The sequence below is a fragment of the Canis lupus genome, chromosome 13 (genome assembly GCF_048164855.1).
Source record: "Canis lupus baileyi chromosome 13, mCanLup2.hap1, whole genome shotgun sequence".
NCBI classification, from domain to species: Eukaryota; Metazoa; Chordata; class Mammalia; order Carnivora; family Canidae; genus Canis; species Canis lupus.
The window spans coordinates 39,088,290-39,106,604 of NC_132850.1; the positions used below are offsets into that span (position 1 = coordinate 39,088,290).

At 41.2% G+C, this 18,315-nt stretch overlaps 2 long non-coding RNA genes across 10 annotated transcripts in view; both read right to left on the minus strand.

The window, feature by feature from the left end:
• Positions 1-1,355: 1,355 nt before the first annotated feature.
• On the minus strand, positions 1,356-13,494 carry LOC140602935 (uncharacterized). The gene is made up of 3 exons (XR_012005945.1): positions 12,688-13,494; positions 11,924-12,011; positions 1,356-2,677 (listed from the first exon to the last, which is right to left on the minus strand). It is a non-coding gene; the product is annotated as an uncharacterized lncRNA (long non-coding RNA).
• A 2,166-nt stretch (positions 13,495-15,660) lies between these two features.
• Positions 15,661-18,315, minus strand: part of LOC140602933 (uncharacterized) — a 105,587-nt gene continuing 102,932 nt past the window's right edge. For all 9 annotated transcript variants that reach the window (XR_012005942.1, XR_012005943.1, XR_012005941.1 and 6 more), the window contains 2 exons: positions 16,548-16,634; positions 15,661-16,138 (listed from right to left, as the gene is read on the minus strand). This is a non-coding gene — a long non-coding RNA (uncharacterized lncRNA). The remainder of the gene's footprint in view (positions 16,139-16,547; positions 16,635-18,315) is intronic.

The following is an 18,315-nucleotide window of genomic DNA, read 5'->3' on the forward strand; positions in this document are numbered from 1 at the left end:
CCTACAACCCAGCAATTGCACTACTAGATATTTATCCAAAGGATACAAACATAGTGGTTTGAAGAGGCACCTGTATCCCAGTGTTTATAGCAGCAATGTCCACAATAGCCAAAATATGGAAAGAACCCAGATATCTATCAACAGGTAAATAGATAAAGATGTGGTAAATGTGCGTATGTGTATATACAGAGAGAGAAAGAGAGAGAGACAGAGAGATTGGAATATTACTCAGCCATCAAAAAGAATGAAATCTTGCCATTTGCAACAACGTGGATAGAACTGGAGGGTATTAAGCTAAGGGAAATAAGTCATAGAAATAAGCTAAGGGAAATTTGTCATAGAAAGACAAATACCATATGATCTCACCCATATGTGGAATTTAAGAAACAAAACAGATGAACATAGGGGAAGGGAAGGAAAAGTAAAATAAGATGAAAACAGAGAGGGAGGCAAACTGTAACAGATGCTGGGCTCTAGGAAACAAATGGAGGGTCGCAGGAGGGGAGGTGGGTGGAGGGATGGGGTAACTGGGTGATGGACATTAAGGAGAGCACTTGAAGTAATGAGCACTGGGTTCTGTATGCAACTAGATGAATCACTAAATTCTACTTCTGAAACTAATAATACACTACATGTTAAACTGAATTTAAATTTTAAAAAATTAAATTTAAAATGTTCAAGTCCCTTTAAAGCCATGTCTTTCAATGACTGTATATAGTTATTAGAACTGGATTTTGCTTTAAGTGAACCAAAGCCCAAACAACAGTGGCTTTAAAAAGATAGAAGTGGGGACACCTGCGTGGCTCATTGGTTGAGCATCTGCCTTCAGCTCAGGCTGTGATCCCAGGGTACTGGGATTGAGTCCCACATTGGGCAACCCGTGGAGAGCCTGCTTCTCCCCTGCCTGTGTCTCTGCCTCTCACTCTGTATCTCTCATGAATAAATAAATAAAATCTCTTTTGAAAAAAGATCTGATAAACTTCACAGTCTGACTCCCCTGACAGCCACCACCCATGGCCACGCCTACTTTAAACGAGGCTGGAAAATGCAGTGGTTATTCCAAGTTGCCATGGGCCCATCTAAGAATGAAGGATTCTATTACAGTAGGAGAAAAGGAAAATGGATTTTGGAGGATAATCAGCAAACTCAACCACACTGTTGTTCATGTATTTATATATACCCTCATTTCCCATCTTAGGATAACTATTCCAGTATTCTGTACATTTTCTAAGTGTTACTTCTTCTGTCACTAAAAGAATGCAAAAGGAAAATAATATTAAAATATTTCCAATATTCAGGAAACACTGAGCATCACATTGCAGCTTTCACAGTTGTTACCACATTCAGTCCTCCTAAGGTAGCACTCTCATTTGGGGAAAGAAGATTCGCAGCACTGACATGTGAAATGGGAACATTTAAGCTTAGAGCCCTCCTAGTTTTCTCCCCTGTGAAATGTATTTCACTAAATTCTTCTCCACCTGAGACTCAATCAACAACCCCTATTCAACTCTCCCCGTAATCAAGGCCCTTTTGCTGAAGCACTAGTAAATAAATCAGGACTCCGCCGTGCATCTGCGGAAGGGTGATTGCCAACATTTGAGATGTGGAGCAGAAATTCCCGAATGTTTCAACTTGTGTTCCTCATGCCTTCATCATTAACTGGATGTTTTATTATTTTACTGCATGCCTTTCAGAAATGCTACACAATGCTTTCACTTTGCTCTGGTGCCCACATACTATTGGAATGGTCTTGCTTGGCTTCCACCCCAGAAAAACACCCAACCTTCAGGACAGGCTCCAGGAATCCCTCCTTCCTTTTCACTGGAGTATGTATCATCTGTACCACTGGAATCTCCGGGCAATTTAATTTGCAGTTGTAGCAGAAGATATTTATTGAGTGTTTAATATGTGCCAATGATGTGGAAATGACTTACAGAGTACAGTGAATTGCTGTAATTATGATTATCCCCATTTTACGGATGAAAACACAAGGCCAATCAACAGGAAGCCGATCAAAAACCCCCTGAAACAACTGGATCCAAATGGCCAAGACATGATTAATAGCTGACAGCCTTCCTAATTTTCAACCCCACTTGCAACCAGAGAGAGCCAAATATACACCCATAACCAACAACATAGAATGCCCCACTTCCAGTTAAGCTGCTTACCACCTCCTCATGGAAACAGCCTCCAATCAGGGCATCCCAGGAGTCTTCTTGTATCCACTATAAAGCTTTCCCATTCTTCTGCCTGCCTTTGGGTCTGCCAAATACAAATGATAATGGCTTTCTTGCTATATCAAGCTCTGAATACATAGCCTTTGCTTGTTCTCATTTGATTGGTCTTCATTTATTTCCACACCGGTCACCATGTATTTTCTCTGGGCTGTGCTAATTCTCTTTCATGTCCCACACCAATCTGTTTTCCATGTTCATTTACATGCGTTCATCTTTAACTGGTCTTCTTTTTTTTAATTTTGTATTTGAATTGACATTCAACTGCAGAGAATTCTCAATCTCTCCAAAAGTTCTCACTGTACAGACATAAGGCACCATGACTTCATCAACTGATCAATTGCCTTTCTATAGCTCTTGCTATTTCTGTTCCAATCTGCTGCTGCAATGACCTTTCCTCTACTTCTTTCAAATGTCCACTTGGTTGCATAACATCTTTGCTGCTGAAGAGACAACAAAAGAATACGAGATAATAAGAATCTCATGACAACTTCTGAGATAGGCACTATCATTATGTCCATATTGCAGACAAGAAGACTGAGACTGAGAGTGGGTAGTAACACAGTGATCATAGTCAGGATCCAAGGAGAAAGCTTAGTGACTAAGTAGACATTTGCAGTAAAAAGATCTGTGTGGTTCTACTACAGACAGAGATAGATGCTTAGGTACAAATGAACCAACATGGTGAGACAAAAAAGTTTACAACCAAGTTGTCTTTTCAAAATTTCCCTATTTACAAAATTTGATGTCTTCCATTTCAGCACTTAGGGAACCACTGAATATAGTTATACTTGCTTCCCACATTGTGTAGTTTCTCTAAAGTGTTATTCACTTTCCTATGGGAAAAGATGCCGAAAGAGGCAAATTTTTTTTTTTTTCAACAGGACTTAACCTCCCTATCTTTCCTAAAGCCTTGGCCCACAAGGTCCCTGGAACCTCATCTAAAACAGCCAACACCAGGGCACGCTTTGGTTCAAAGAGCCTGAGTTCGCATTGTAAGAAAAGAAGAGGTACAGCCACTAAAAATGTTTGGTTGATTTAACGAGGCAATTTGTACCTTCTGGAATGTACAAGTTGTTAATAAATTGCATTTTTTCCCTTTTTATAGAGTACATTCCTAGTGTGGTGTTTTGGTTTGTTTTATGATAGGTGCTATAGTTTGAGCATTTGAATATGGGTTTCATTAATCCTTAATTTGTGCCTCTACCAAAAGGAACTGAGTATTCTAGACTTTGTGCACAGTGCCCTCTCCTGGTTGAAGCGACAGCTCCTTTCCTGGTTGCAAAACTTAGAAGGAAATTGATGCTGAAAGACAAAGGAAGGCCCCAGGGACCCCTCCTGGTGGAAACTGCTGGTCTCCCCTGGGGACACAAAGAGATGTCACCGTGACCAAGGAGGTCAGCAAGACCCAGGCCCAATCCTGTCCCAGTGAAAGGTGAGAGAGCCTCAGACTTCTATGGCTATAGAGGGGGAAAAAAAGCCAAGGAAAAAATGTGGTCACTCTGGATTCCAGAAATCTAAATACTAGAAAATGAGCTGGATGGATAAACTTAATCTCACTTCAGATTGGTATAGGGACTCAGAGCTTTGGTGGCCTTAAAGGAAAAAAAAAGTCACATATTTAATGCTGAGAACAATGAAGGAAAATTCGATCCTGTTCATCTCCTAAATTTGTTTAGCTCCCATCAAAGCAACTGAATTATAACACATAGAGATTGCATTTAAAGGTTACCTTTTGGAAAAGTGCAAGTCTAGAAGTTCAGGAAATACTGGCTTCTCTAAAAAGAATAGAGGAGAAGGGTATGACCGTTGGTGCCGTTCACTGTTAGTTGCAGTTCTCCTTCTGGGCAAAAATGAAGACTGCGCACTTTATGTACTGTGAAGTTAGGCATGGCCATGTGACTTACTGAGGCCAAGGAAATATGAATGGAAGTTAAACCTTAAACAACTGAAAAAAGATGTGCCAACTTCCTTTCCTCTCCCAACCACCAGGGGAGCAAACTACAGCCCATAGACCAAATTCCAGCCCTCTGCCAGTTTTTATAAATAAAGTTTTGTTGAAACACAGCAATACCCATTCCTTTACACATTGTCCATGGCTGTCTGTGCACTACAATGGCAAAGCTGAGTAGCTGCAACAGAGACCATGGGATCTCTAAAAGTCTAAAATATTAAAAAAAAAAAAAAAGTCTAAAATATTCACTGTCTGGCCCTTTACCAAAAAAAATTGCCAACCCTTGCTATGGATGGTGAGGTCCTTGACAGAAAACATCATGGAGCACAGCCTATGACAGACATGTGGCTTAAATATGAAATAAATCTCCACTGTTTTAAGCCACTGAGATTTTGAAGTGGTTTTGCTGCCCCAGCATGACCAAGCCCATCCTGATTGACACACAGGGTAAAGAAGGATCTCTAACAAAAATAGAAAAAGTATACCCAGAATCTAAAATATGTTAAAAGAAGCTCTTGAAACATTAATAATGGAAAATATGCATATTCAGTGTCACTGATGTTGCTCTTTTAACCAGGTGGGAAATAAGCAGGATCCCCACATGCCAATGAGACTATTTCTCAGGTAAGCTGGACAAAGGCGTGATATTTTTCCCCCTAAAATCAAAATAAATTAGTATCTGTATCTAAGGAAGGCCAGCCAGCTTTTCATCAGATGCTGGTTTGTTTTATGAGAGGAGTGAAGAGGCTCATTACAGCAAATCCCAGGCACACGCTGATAAATTCCCAAACTTAGACTCTCATAAAACTCAGGAACACACTTCCCATTGCTTTCCACACTTCTGAATCACTGAGCCACAGGCAAGCTGCCTGATTTGTGACCTTCAGCTGTCCGCCATCCCTCGTAGATCATTTCCACCTAATAGAGCCTTAAAATTGTCATCATTTTCTTTACTTCAACATTTGAAAGAACGTTAAAGATTGATCCACCACTGGGTTGGCTATTTTGCAACTTCCCCCAGCTGGTTAAGAAGGAAGTCGTTGTAAATAAATGCAGCTTTCCTGACATTTTAAATGGTAGCAATCACAGCAATTTCAGCAACATGGAGAAGGGGAGAGAGGAGGTGAAGAGAGGACTAGATAAAACAGACTATGAGCAACACATATCACCCCTGTGGAACCAAGGTAAAGCTCTTCCCATTTCCCTTGGATTGAAAGTTGTAGCCACCTACAGCCTGGAGCTTGGAGAAAAAGGAACACTCCCTTCCCATGTTTTCCATCAGCCTTGATCTCACATCTGTGTCCCAAGGCAGAGCGCTGAGGACTGAAGAGGCATGGCTCCATGTTGACCCACCAGTAGTCTTTGGGTGGATCCATTGGATCCTGGCCAAAAGAGACACAAAGTATCCACAGAAGATCACTGCAGATGAATAGGGAGCTTCAGTCAAAAAGGCATCTGTGGACCTAGGAATCAATTCATCCGAAAGTAGAAGTGGGACAAAGTGGATGGCAGCGGTGATGTGCTCAGTCCCAAGCATCAGCCTCCAGGCATTCTGTAAAGCAGCTTGATCCCCCTGATGCTATATATTTGTGCTGCTCAGGATGGTTTCATCCCAATTCAGCTCAGAATGGCAATGCTACTAACTAATATAGACCTCCACACTCCCTCAGTCTTTGACAAGTGTTCTCTTCAGGCCCAAAAGCTAAAGAGAAAGAAAGGAAGGGTGTTTTTCTTTTGCCATTAGTGTCAACCTTCTCTGTGAGCCTGTCTGAGCCCTTACCAATCCATTCCAGGACAGTAAGTAGGCATGAACTTCCCAATTCCAGGTAAGAGTCATAAGAATGGAAACAGAGCTTGGGGCCTTTGTTGAGGTCATTGAATGGGTCCAGCATTTTGGTTTTGTCAATCACCTGGGGCTGCTTGTTAAGTTCATACACAATTTGAAAGTAGGGCAGCAGCTGAACACACTGGGAAAACAAAAGCTCAAAATGGCCTCACTAAATTAAAAGTGAGATACAAAGCCACCAGCAATGGATGGTCAAGAGAGGGTCGCTACCACACCTTAGAAGAAGGGAGTAACAATTAAACTGCTCAAGTACAAACAGCCTGTGAAAGTGCTGACCATGGGTGTATAGGGCAGAGGAAAATCTAAGATCGTAGTGGACAAGCTCACTGAGCCAGCGATATAATAGAAGTGTCAAGCAAGAATATGAAAGAAAGACAGATACTATGAAATAATCTTCATAAATTCATGCATTCTTTCTCAACAAAATGTGTTGACTGCCTACTATGTATCATGCATCTAAGCAGGAGTCAACAAACTAGCAGCTACAGGCCAAATCTGGCCTACCACCTATTTTTGTACGGCCCTTCATCTAGGAATGATTTTCACATTTCCATAATGTAAAACATAAGAAAGGACTATTGGCCTTTCAGAGAGAACAGCTATTCAGAAAGTAGAGGACATTGCCTCTTGGCCTACAAAGTGTAAAATACTTAACAACTGGGTGACAGGCACTTAAAGAGGGCACTTGATAGGATGAACACTGGGTGTTATACTGTATGTTGACAAATTGAATTTTAATAAAAAAAATTTTTTAAGTTTGCTGACCCCTTGTAATCTAGGGGTACAAAGTTGAAGAAGAAATGGCCCCTTCCCTCAAGGAGCACACAGTTTGGCATAAATTCGATAATCAGTATCACAGTACTTTGTCCTTTCCTGGCTTTGCAATCTAGAAGCAAGACAGAAAATTTGAAGAAAGCTCATGGAAACTTAGAAAGATTAATAAAAGAATGGAAAGAAGAATTTATGAGAAAAGTTCAAAGGAATTTGGATTATTTATTCTTGAGAAGAGAGACTATGGGGAGACATAAGAATAGTCTTCAAATATTTGAGAGGATATTATTAAGCAAAAGGCTTTTCCACTGTGGACATAAAGATTAATAGAATGTAGGCTAAAATTTTTTATCATAGAGATGGAAGTATTTCCTGGAAGGCTTTTAAACTTCTACAGTGAATTGAGAAATCCATTTTCTTTAATCCTCTAAAACTAGTGTATTTTCTCATCAGTCTGGAATTGTCAAGAATTGTTTGAGTGTTGTCTGAGTTAAAGGTGGAGGTAGACTAGATGCACTGCGCTATCTAGCTCTCTGATTCTTCCACTCAGTTGGGGTTTTTGAGGAGAAAGTCTTTTTTCCCCTCTGGGCCTCAGTTTATTTTCTTGCAAAATGAGAACCTGATTAAAAAAAAAAAATGAGAACCTGATATGCTCTGAATCTGTGATTTCTTGGGCCAAAACTTTGAAATGGTTCAGCTGCCAAGGAAAGCAAAGGAGCTTCAATGATCTCATCTCACAACAAAGGAGGTGATAGGAATGCTTTTTTAATCTTGATGTGAATAGAAAAATTTAGACTCAACATTTTTCATTTAAAGGTAGCTACTAGTTGGAAAAAAAACAAAAAAATACAATGTGTTCACTGGAAGACAAAGACCGGAGAAAACTTGAATAAATGACTAAAGGTCATAGAAGAATAAAAAGGAAAATGTCAAGAAGGCATACACAAATAAAGATATAGAATAGGAAGCCAGAAGTGAGAACTGGCATTTCATAATCACAATCAATGCGATGGGGTTATAAGCTCCTCTCTAAAAGATGTATGCACTTAGAGTAGATCCAAATCCAAAAATCAACCACATGCTGTTTAAGAGAGCCACTGAAAACCAGATGACCCACGTATGGGAAAACTCAAGGGTTTAATATGGAACTTGGTTAATGATATGCATGCTGAGGCCTTTAGCGGGTGAAGGGTAGTGATGGCTGCAACTTACCCTGGGATGCATCAAAAACATAAAATTGGGGATCCCTGGGTGGCGCAGCGGTTTGGCGCCTGCCTTTGGCCCAGGGCGTGATCCTGGAGACCCGGGATCGAATCCCACATCGGGCTCCCGGTGCATGGAGCCTGCTTCTCCCTCTGCCTGTGTCTCTGCCTCTCTCTCTTTCTCTCTGTGTGACTATCATAAATAAATAAAAATTAAAAAAAAAAAAAAAAACATAAAATTGGACTGATGGATAGAGGGATGAAAAGAAATAGAGGGAAATATCAACTGCAGAAACTAGGAGGTAGACATATGTATGTTTACTGAACAATTCTGTATGTTTGAAATTTTATGTATAAAAACTTAGGGAAAAATATTAAGGGTTGGCCCATACACTTGACGGGATGAGCACTGGGTGTTATTCTGTATGTTGGCAAATTGAACACCAATAATAAATAAATTTATTATTTAAAAAAAGGGTTGGCCCATGGAGTATGATTTCATTTTTTATTAACTCTATGAATAAATAAAGAAAAAGCAAGCTTTAGAAAGAAGTGATGTTTGAAGTAGGCAGAATCTGAGTTACTTGGGCTTCTTTGCTCTGCTTTTTTCATAACTTTGATAATAATTCTAAGGGCCAAGCCAGGAGGTCAATTTATTTTAATGTGCTCCGTCTCTATCCAAATGTAACTGGCTGTCCCTTGCTTTTTAGGGAAGATCATTTAAGAAGCACAGTTTGAAGACAGTTTTTAGAAACTGATGCTATCAAAAATTTCTTTCTTATGTTTCCTCCATCAGTAGAAGGACATTAGTGTTAGAATCAGATAGAATCAACACATTATAGCCATAGGTGTGTGAATTAAACACTGGCCTTTGATCAAAGAGAAATATAATGTTGGATATGTTATATGCTTCATGCTAAGACATAACTCTATGCCTCCAGTCTGATGTACAGTAAACACCTTACATTTATCATGTTCAAACCACAACTCCTGATTTTTCACCTCAAATCTACTTCTCCAAAGCTTCCCCATCAGAAATGAGGACATTTCTGAGGCAAAAGTTCTGAAAGCCATCTCTTTTCCTCCCTTTCTCTCATACCCCACATACGATACAAATCCTGCTGGCTCAACCTTCAAAAGTTACCAAGAATCAGATTGATTTCACCACCCCATCACTGTTACATCTCTGCTGCCAACCATTGTTGCTCCTTTTCTGGATTATGGGAACAGCCTTGGAACTGGTCTCCTGGCTTTAGCCCCTCTAGTTCAGTCTCAACACAACAGCCAAACTGATCTTTTAAAATCATGTCTGATCATGTCACTCCTCTCTTCAAAACTCTTCAGTGGCTCCCCACCTCAGTCAGAGGAGAATCCAAAGTCCTTTAGTAGTTTACCGGGTCCCCTGGCTGCTACCTCGGGGACTCCATCTCCCCTAGCTCCCCCCTTCATTCACTCAGTTTCAGCCACACTGGCCTCCTTGCTGTTCCTTGAACTTGTTAAGCCCATACCAATCCTGGAGCAATCGCTGTTCTCTCTGCCTGAAACTCTCCTGTTCTTGATATCCACATGATTCACTCTCTTCCATCCTTCATGGATCTGTAAAAATACCACCTTAACCTTTTCAGACCTTCCCTGCCCGCCCATGTGAAATGGCAACAACCATACCCCCACACTCACCATTATGTTTTCTCTGCTTTATTATTTTCTACAGCGCTTATCTTTCTCTTGCCATATTACATGCTTGTTTCCTTACTGCCCATGTCACTTGTCCCTCATACCCAAGTTCCAGGAGGCCAAGAGTCTTGTTTCAGCCACTACCATATGCTCAGAACTACTTAGCTTATTTTCTCCTCCATAAATATGTGTTGAAGGAATATGAAAGCGCTCAGAAGTTATAAAGCCCTAAATATGTGGGGTAAGGCATTATTAGTATTGATGTGGGTAGACCAAAGAAGAGCCTTTTTTTTTTAAAAGTCCGTAGTTCATTTTTCCCCTGAATATATCCTCTTTGTTCTGTGATAAGGCCATTCTTCTTCCACCACCTAGATCAGATACTGACAAATGTGGTCATGTGACACCCTGAGGCGCTACTCAGGAGCTGTTAACAGCTTGGTCCTCAGGAACCCAAGGAAATAGATACAATGGCCAATCAAAATAACAGCTGAAACTAGCATGTACCAGAGTAACATCAGCTTGGAGAAACCTAAGATCAATGGTAGTTCTATTACACTGTTATCTTTAAAACCTTAGTAGAGAAATAAGCATTAAATTAAGAATCAAATTCATTGCCACTCCCCTCAACTCAGGGTTTCTCCAATTGAGCACTAATGACATTTTGTGGCACATAATTGGTTGATATAGAGAGCTATCCTGTGCATTCTAGGTTATTTAGCAGCATCCCCCGCCTCTACCTACTAGGTTCTAGTAGGGTTTCCGCCTAGTTGCAACAAAAATGTCTCCAAACATTGCTAAGTATCTCCTGGGGGATGAGAACTACCACTCCAACTCCCAGCTATGAAAATTGAGATAAATTAGTAAACCTTCATGGGGGTCAATTTCCTTGTTTCTAAAAGAGGACAGGTAATACCTATCACACAGGACAGCTTTGAGGACTAATAAAGAAATAACGTAAATAACAAGTACTTGGCAAATGTTACTATATTACTTTTGTGCCCATTCCTTTTTACTCTTGGCAAATAATGAGCTATTTATCTTGCTCTCATAAATGACTTGGCTGATGTAGGCTTTACTGATTATGGGCATCCTGTATTTCAAGTCATAAAGTTGAGCTTTTTCGTGCCTTATCAGGTCACACCTGCAAGACACAAATTATCTCCAAATCCATTCCCTGGTTGGTTTCTCTCCTTAAAGAGCATGCCCTTTAAAGAGTGCATTTAGAGGCAGGCTGCTCACCCATGGTTAATTTTTATGGGCTGTTTATCTACAGTAGGATTTACTTGAGTCTATCTTGGTAAATGTAATGAAGCCTGGGTGTGCTTTCATAAGGATGTGAGGTGAGGCTAAGGAGAGCAGAGAAAAGTCTTAGGCTAGTTTTGGAAATGTCATTTCAGAATCACTTAAATTGGAAAAGTTCTAGACAGTTCTAAAAGAAGAGCTCAATAAACAAACCCATCACAACAAATAAGACAGAAAACCCATGTCTGCACTTCGGAAGCAGAGAATAGTGCAGCGTTTGGTACAGATTCTACTTGGAAACTATTAATAACCTGCTCTGCCAATTTTTCAATCCCCTCAAGGACTAGACAAGTACACTGTTCAGTAGACCATATCCATTGTGATATTAATGTATTTCTTTCTCTGGTGAAAATATTCAAGTGAATGGTAGGAATCTAGAAGAGGTAGATAGAATTACCCTCATTTTACAAATGGAAGGCACTCTAAGGTTTAGTAGCCTCTACAAGGTGACACAGAGGATAATGGATGGACCCCAAGACTCACTAAAGTCAGCTACCTTTAGAGACCAGCTCTTTTCATTACAGTGCCCTGAAATACCTCAACGTTCTTAGAGTTCATGACTTGCCCTCCATTATCTCACCAGCTACCCCCATAGAAAGCAATGGCAGGAAATATACTTGGGTTTTAATGGGATTAACATATTTACAAAGGACAAAATCCAAAAAGCTGAGAAAAGAAGTTGGGTTAATGACAGGAAAGACTCATGGGCCCCTCCCTGGAAAAACTATTGATGAAAGAACACCAGGAACAGCTTATGCATCTGAACTGTCACACTGACTCATATATTCTCTAATCAAACATTGTTGAGCCCTAGCCCACCAGTTGGGACAGATGCTATGAAAACTGCTTCCACCCAAGGATGATATATGTATACCTAATACAGCAAAGGGACCACCCAATGAGGACAGACACAGCCCCAGGGACTTCCCACTGTACTAACCCTTTCTTAGTTGGTTGGTCACGGGCAGTCTGGTAGGGGGCTGTCCTCAGCATACAGACACTCAGAGAAGCTTGCAGTAACTACTTACCTAGTATAAGAAGAAATTTTCAGTGTTTTAATGATTTGCCAGCTGTTCTGGTACATCCAGACCCGCCCCATGCTTCCTAGATATGTGATCTTACACAAATTACTAAATCCTTTTAAGCCTCCATTTATTTGTAAAGTGAAGGTGATGATTACAGTGCTTAGCACCCAGAACTATTGTGAGGATTAAATGATGTAAGTAAAGTGCTATGTATTGCTCCTGAAACATATTAGATGTTCATTAACTATTAGCATTCATTATTATTAAAGGAAAAAGTTGAAATATGCAACATATCAATTAATTCTAGCAAAAATGAACCTGGGGCATATGGGTGGCTCAGTTGGTTAAGCATCTGGTTCAGCTCAGGTCATGATCCCAAGGTCCTGGGATCAAGCCCCATGTTGGGTTCCCTGATCTCCCTCTGCCTCTCCCCAACCTGTGTGTGTGTGTCTCAAATAAATAAGTAAAATCTTTTCAAAAAATGAACCTGAGTCTCCTGTATTAGATGTGACTATTTCATGAAGCCAGACAAACATGGGATAGTCTGTCTCTCACTGAATCATACCTTCCAACCCTGGTAACTGAATCAATCTGATTCCCTCTTGATACTATTCCAGGCACTGTTACTAATTTTGTCCCAAATAATCCAAATAGCATGGCCTCTCTGTCAACAAGGTACCTTATGGAGTCAGTCATGATTCATTATGTTTCTATCAGTGACTGAGCTCTCCCTCTTGCATCTCGAATTTCCAGCCATGAAGTCCAAACCTTCCCAATAGCTGAATACAGAGTCCTATGTGCCAGCCTTAATGGCCATGTTTCCTGTCCCTCGGCGCCAGTCATCAGTTCCCTGACCACTGATCCCTGGTCCTCCCAATGCTCATTGCCAGATCAATCAGAACTCAGCATCTTCAGAGCTGTGTGAGTACAAAGCCAAAACATCTTCCAGATCTTGGGTCCTCAGTCATCACTGGATTAAAAGGTCCAGGAATCCTCCATGTTCTTCCCTTGGATGTGGCTTCTCATGGTGGATCTTCTAAACCTCTTTACGTGCCAACTTTCAATGTCCTCCAGTGTTTGGGCCCTGTCTTTGGCTTACGTAGACACCAGACAGCATAGTGGTTATGAAGACAGTGCTGGAGTTTCATAAAGGAGAGTTCGAATCACCCCAGGTCCTCCACTTACCAGCTATATACCATCTTGAGCGATTATTCATACTTCCTGAGCCAAATGTAAAGTGGGAAGAAAAATGCATACCTCGCAGACCTGTTATAAGCATTGAAAGAAATAAATTAGGCTTAGTTCTGTAGTTGGCATATAGAAGCATTCACTAAGTCAGTCTTTTTTTTTTTTTTTAAGATTTTAGTTATTTATTTGACAGAGAGAGAGAAAGAGAGCACCAGCAAGCAGAGCAGCAGGAAGAGGCAGAGGGAGAAGCAGTCTCCCCGCTGAGGATGAGTGCAGGAGGATGATGATGATGATGATGATGATGATGATGATGACAACGATGATGTGAGCCAAAGGCAATCACTTAACCCCTTCACTGACTGAGCCACCTAAGCACCCCTGAGTCAATCTTATTTTTGATGGAAAGTAGCACTCGCCCCTTTCCACCTCAACTTGATGTCTGGCCATGCTCTGCTTATTTAACCCAGCTCTTTAACAAAACTACTTAGACATTATTCAAAAGCCTAGGAAGCTGTTCACACCAAGAGTTTCAGTCCCCCCTTCAAAATGATCAAAAATCAAATGGGGAAAAAAAAATCAAATGGGGACATATGTGGTTAATTGCTATGTGTTTACAACCTCATTCTTTCAACAAGTACACAATGAACATCCACCGTGTGCCAAGTACTGAGCCGACAAGACTGACCTGACGCATTACCCTCCAGGAGGTTACAGGCAACCAGAATTAAGGGACCTTCTTTTATGAAGAACTCACTGATCCTTGTCTAGTACAGCGCTGGCTTATGAAATAATTATTTTGCTAGTGCTCTTCTACATTTTCCAACATCTTAAATGGGAGCCTACTGTTCTTAAATTTTTTTTAATTCATTAAAATTGAAAATCTTTGCTCTCTGAGATGTGCATGAAAGCAATTCACCAGACCACCTTATGAAGTAGGGACATCCTGACCAGCTCCTTGCAGCGGTCTTGTGTTTCTCCCGGGTAAACTCTTGAGCTAACAAGCCACTGCTGTCTCTTCATCTGTCTTCTTTCCTGTGGGCATTTCGCCATTGTTCTAGGACTGAACCTCTCAAATAAGTGTGTTCAAAATCTAACTGATTTCCTCTGGAAATTTAGAACAGACACCAGTTACTTCATCTGAATTCTTTAAACAAGAAAAGACTCCAGTCGCTACAGTCAGTCTTTCAGAAAAGCCAAGAAACTTCTCTCTTTGGGAGTTGCTACGTATGATGTCACTCCATTTTAAATGGTCTTAGATAGTCTTCAATTTTGTGAAGTTTAGAGATTAATAATACCTTAGGGGGGGAAATGCTGAAAGGTAGGCAAGTCTTGTCACAGTAAGAGAAAAGACTCTCTCCTGCTTTGCTGTGATTAGCTACATAAATTGTAGTGCGAGTTCCAGAGCTAAATGAATTAGTATGCATCCCACTCAGAGTTCTTTATTTGTTGAAGTAAAATGCTTATAATCTTTGCTTGGGGGAGAGAAAGAGGGTATGTCATTGAGTGGATATGAATTAATCAGTACTTTATGGACAGAACCCATAATTTTAAGGCAGTGAAAAAAGGCGAGGCATTTATCAGGGTTCCACTCAGCAATCTCCCTCTGTCATTGCTAATAAATCTTTTATGAAATGGAGTTTTGCAATCTTTGCAGGAACCTTCCCCCCCTCCACCTTTCCTTGGAAGAAAAAAAAGTTGGCATTCATCTTTAATATTTTTGCCTCCCTTCCCTATTTGAATCTCCTGTACTCAGAAAATCGCAGAAGCTCTTTAGTTTTAAAGCTTTCCTTCCAAATGTATAAATTCAAGACTTCTTTTATCAGAAGAAATAATTCAGATAGACCTTCCTCCCAAGAGATTGGAGGAAAAAAGCTTAGCTTTACATGAGGAGCACAATATTTCAGTAAGCCCAATACCCTGGGCCTACTAAACAATTGATATTTATAGATGGAGTGATAGACTCCACGACAAACTAAAGGAGTTTGGAGATAGACAAGAGGATAATTATACAGCATTCCAGTTCTAATGCTTTATAATTTTCCTATAACTACTCATAGAAGCAAGAGTCTGCCAAATTATAAACAGCCTGCCAATAACCTCACGATGCCCTGATTTAATTAGGATTTTATGCTCCTACTTGAAGGTTAGGTTCATTAGCTGTGAAATACGCCACTGGATGTCTGGATTAAGATTTAAAGGAAAACCTAAATATGGAGTGGCATGTAGCCAGTTTCTAGCCATTTAAACCAGGCACACGACATGTGATCATTCTCCCCGAGGTGGGTAACTTTATATTTTTAGCCACAAATCCACAGGCCATCTCTCCTGGTTAGGGATGGTGCCTGATGGCCAGTCGGAAGCTTAAAAAGGTACATGACTGAGAAACAAGTGGTTACGAGGCCGTAATGAACGGTTGGCAGGAGGGGGGTAGGATGCCCGTAATGATTTTGCCATTAAGCCTGAGTTCCATTTTACAGCTTGGATTTATTTATAACAACAGGTGGTGGTATTTGTGGGGAATTGCTTGTTTTTTCATTTGAGAAGGGCAGCTCCATACATCTGCTGGAAGGCGAAACAAAACCTTTTCCAAACACCGTTTCCTAGCTTTCCGCATTACCATTAGGAAGGAAGAATTTGTAGCAAAAGGCCACCCTGCCATTATTTCTTCCTGATGACACTCATTTAGCAGCCATTAAAATGCAAATAGAACTATGATTTTTAGATCACAAAATTAACATTAACGGTTGGATGATTGATTAAAGGTCATAGCGACGGTATAACTTAATTTCTTAGATAATTGTGTTCGGTTTTCTGCAGACTGTTTGGGTTTCTGAATTAATTTTATCTGTTGTTGAACACTGACAGGTGCAGTAATTGGCAGTCTCCTTTGGGCTCATTTCTTCCTGTGAACCGCACCCCCTTCGCTTCCTTGAAGGCACCACCTAAAACACAGAGGAGAAGGCCATCTGAGCGAGGTCACTGGAGGGGTTACCACGGAACTGCAAAGCCCCAAATAAAATCCCATTCCCTGGCTAACGAGTTTTCCCCTAAGAACTTCCTGCATCAGACTCACAGTGGTAAAAAATGACCCCTGGCTGTCCCCTGGGACTAAGGCTAGCCTGCTCGGATGGATTCCTGGCTGAAGGATCCCATCTCAGACCTGATTGTATTTAATGGAGGGATTAAGCCATGGATAGAGGTAATAATACCACCACCACCGTTTTGTGTCACCTCTGGATGTGAGAGTTCAGGCAGTGACCCGGTAAACTGAGAGGGGAAGTGGCCAGAGATTGGGTCCGTCTGCCCTGCTTCTCAAATGTCAGAAATATAAAATATATATATGGTGCTTACCTGACAAACTAAATACCTTCTTTAATCCCAATAAATACGGAACTCTGTATTGGAAAGCCAGGAACTCACAGGAAAAGCACCGTAGCACTGAAAGAATTAAGTTAAACTTCAGCATTATTGTTGTTGTTGTTGTTGCTATTACTATTGCTATGTTGCCTCTCAATTTCTCCTGGAAGTTTCAAAGGACTTTGTTTCATCATGAAGGATTGACTCCAGTTTGTAAACTTCTGTGCATGAGCTTCTGGATTCTGGTTCAAATCATCTCCTTTCATTCTTGTAAATTCTTACACTAAGTCTGCACAGACAGTTCCTAACCAACCAGTCCCACCCTCTGAGAGCTAATAGTCTGGCAGAAAGACCTCTGAACAGGAAGCAATTAAAGAATAATGCAAAGTACACTGTAGAACAGTTACCAGACATAAGGTCACCAACATGTCTCATCGGGCTTTAATTCAATACAAGTATTCATTCAACAGGGGTGCCTGGATGGCTCAGTTGGCTGAGCATCCAGGTCATGATCCCAGGGTCCTGAGATTGAGCCCCGCATCAGGCTCCTTGCTCAGCAGGAAGCTGGCTTCTCTTCTCCTGCTCCCCTTACTTGTGCTCTCTTTCTTTCTGGCAAATAAATAAATAAAATCTTTAAAAAAAAAAAAAAAGTATTCATTCAACAAACACATCCTACTATATGCCAGGTTCTGTACCAGGGTCTAGGGATACTGTAATAAAGAGGACAGACAATCCCTTCAGAAGGTAACGGCTAGCTCTGACGAAGTAGAGGAAAGGGAGAAGGAGCAAGGAACGGTAATTAAAAGTGGGCCAAGGGCCACAAAGGGGAAAGGAAAGAGTAAAGGAGCACTATGAGAGCTTGTGGTAGGCTTCGTTTTCCCAGCACCTCTCACGGGGCATACCAGGTCCTAAATCCATGCTTATTGAAACCATCAGTCTCTTTATTAATGAGTCACTAAGAAGATATTAGGATATAATTCCAAGGAGTCATAGAAATGGGCCCATGAAAGAAACAGGTCCATGGACGAAAAGGGCTTTGCAGGCTATCAGGCCGGCTATTGTCAATACCCCAAACACAACATACTTCCCCTACCCCTGGGCCTTCACACATGCCACTTCCACTTCTCATGCCTAGTTAATGTCCACTTGTACTTCAGACCTTAGCCCAAAGGCCAGGACCACAGGGCAGTCATCCCTGACATCTCCTGCCCTTCCCCAACCCCAGATCAGGCTCACAGCCTGGGAATAGAGGCCCAGTCAGACGTCCAAGTACAGGTCCCCACAGTCCCTAGCACTCCAACCCCCTGCATGGCCCATGTCACACAATTTCCACTGATTTAAATGATTATGTGACAGATGTCTGAACTATAGGCTCTGGGAGGGCTACACAGCATCTGTCTTACACCATTGTGTCCATTGCAGGCCCTCAATAAATAGTTATTAAATGCATAGACGAAGTTTGCTATGCGTTGGGTCTTGGAAAAGTGGTGAGTATCCAAACAGGCAAAGAAGAGGAAGAGCAGCATGGAAGGTGGAAAGAGTGCACAGTGGGCCCCATAGGTCTATACAGGGTACATGCAAAATATTTCACCAGCTGTCCAGACTGGGCTCAGACCCTGCATATGGTGCTGAGGTGCTCTCCCTGTGATGCCAGGTGTTAACCTGTTAGCTCATGGGATGTGGAAGTATAGGTGGGTCCCAGGCAAAGGTGCACCTGGGATTGGAGGGTAGGAGTGCTCCTCAGGGCAGCAGCCATCTACCA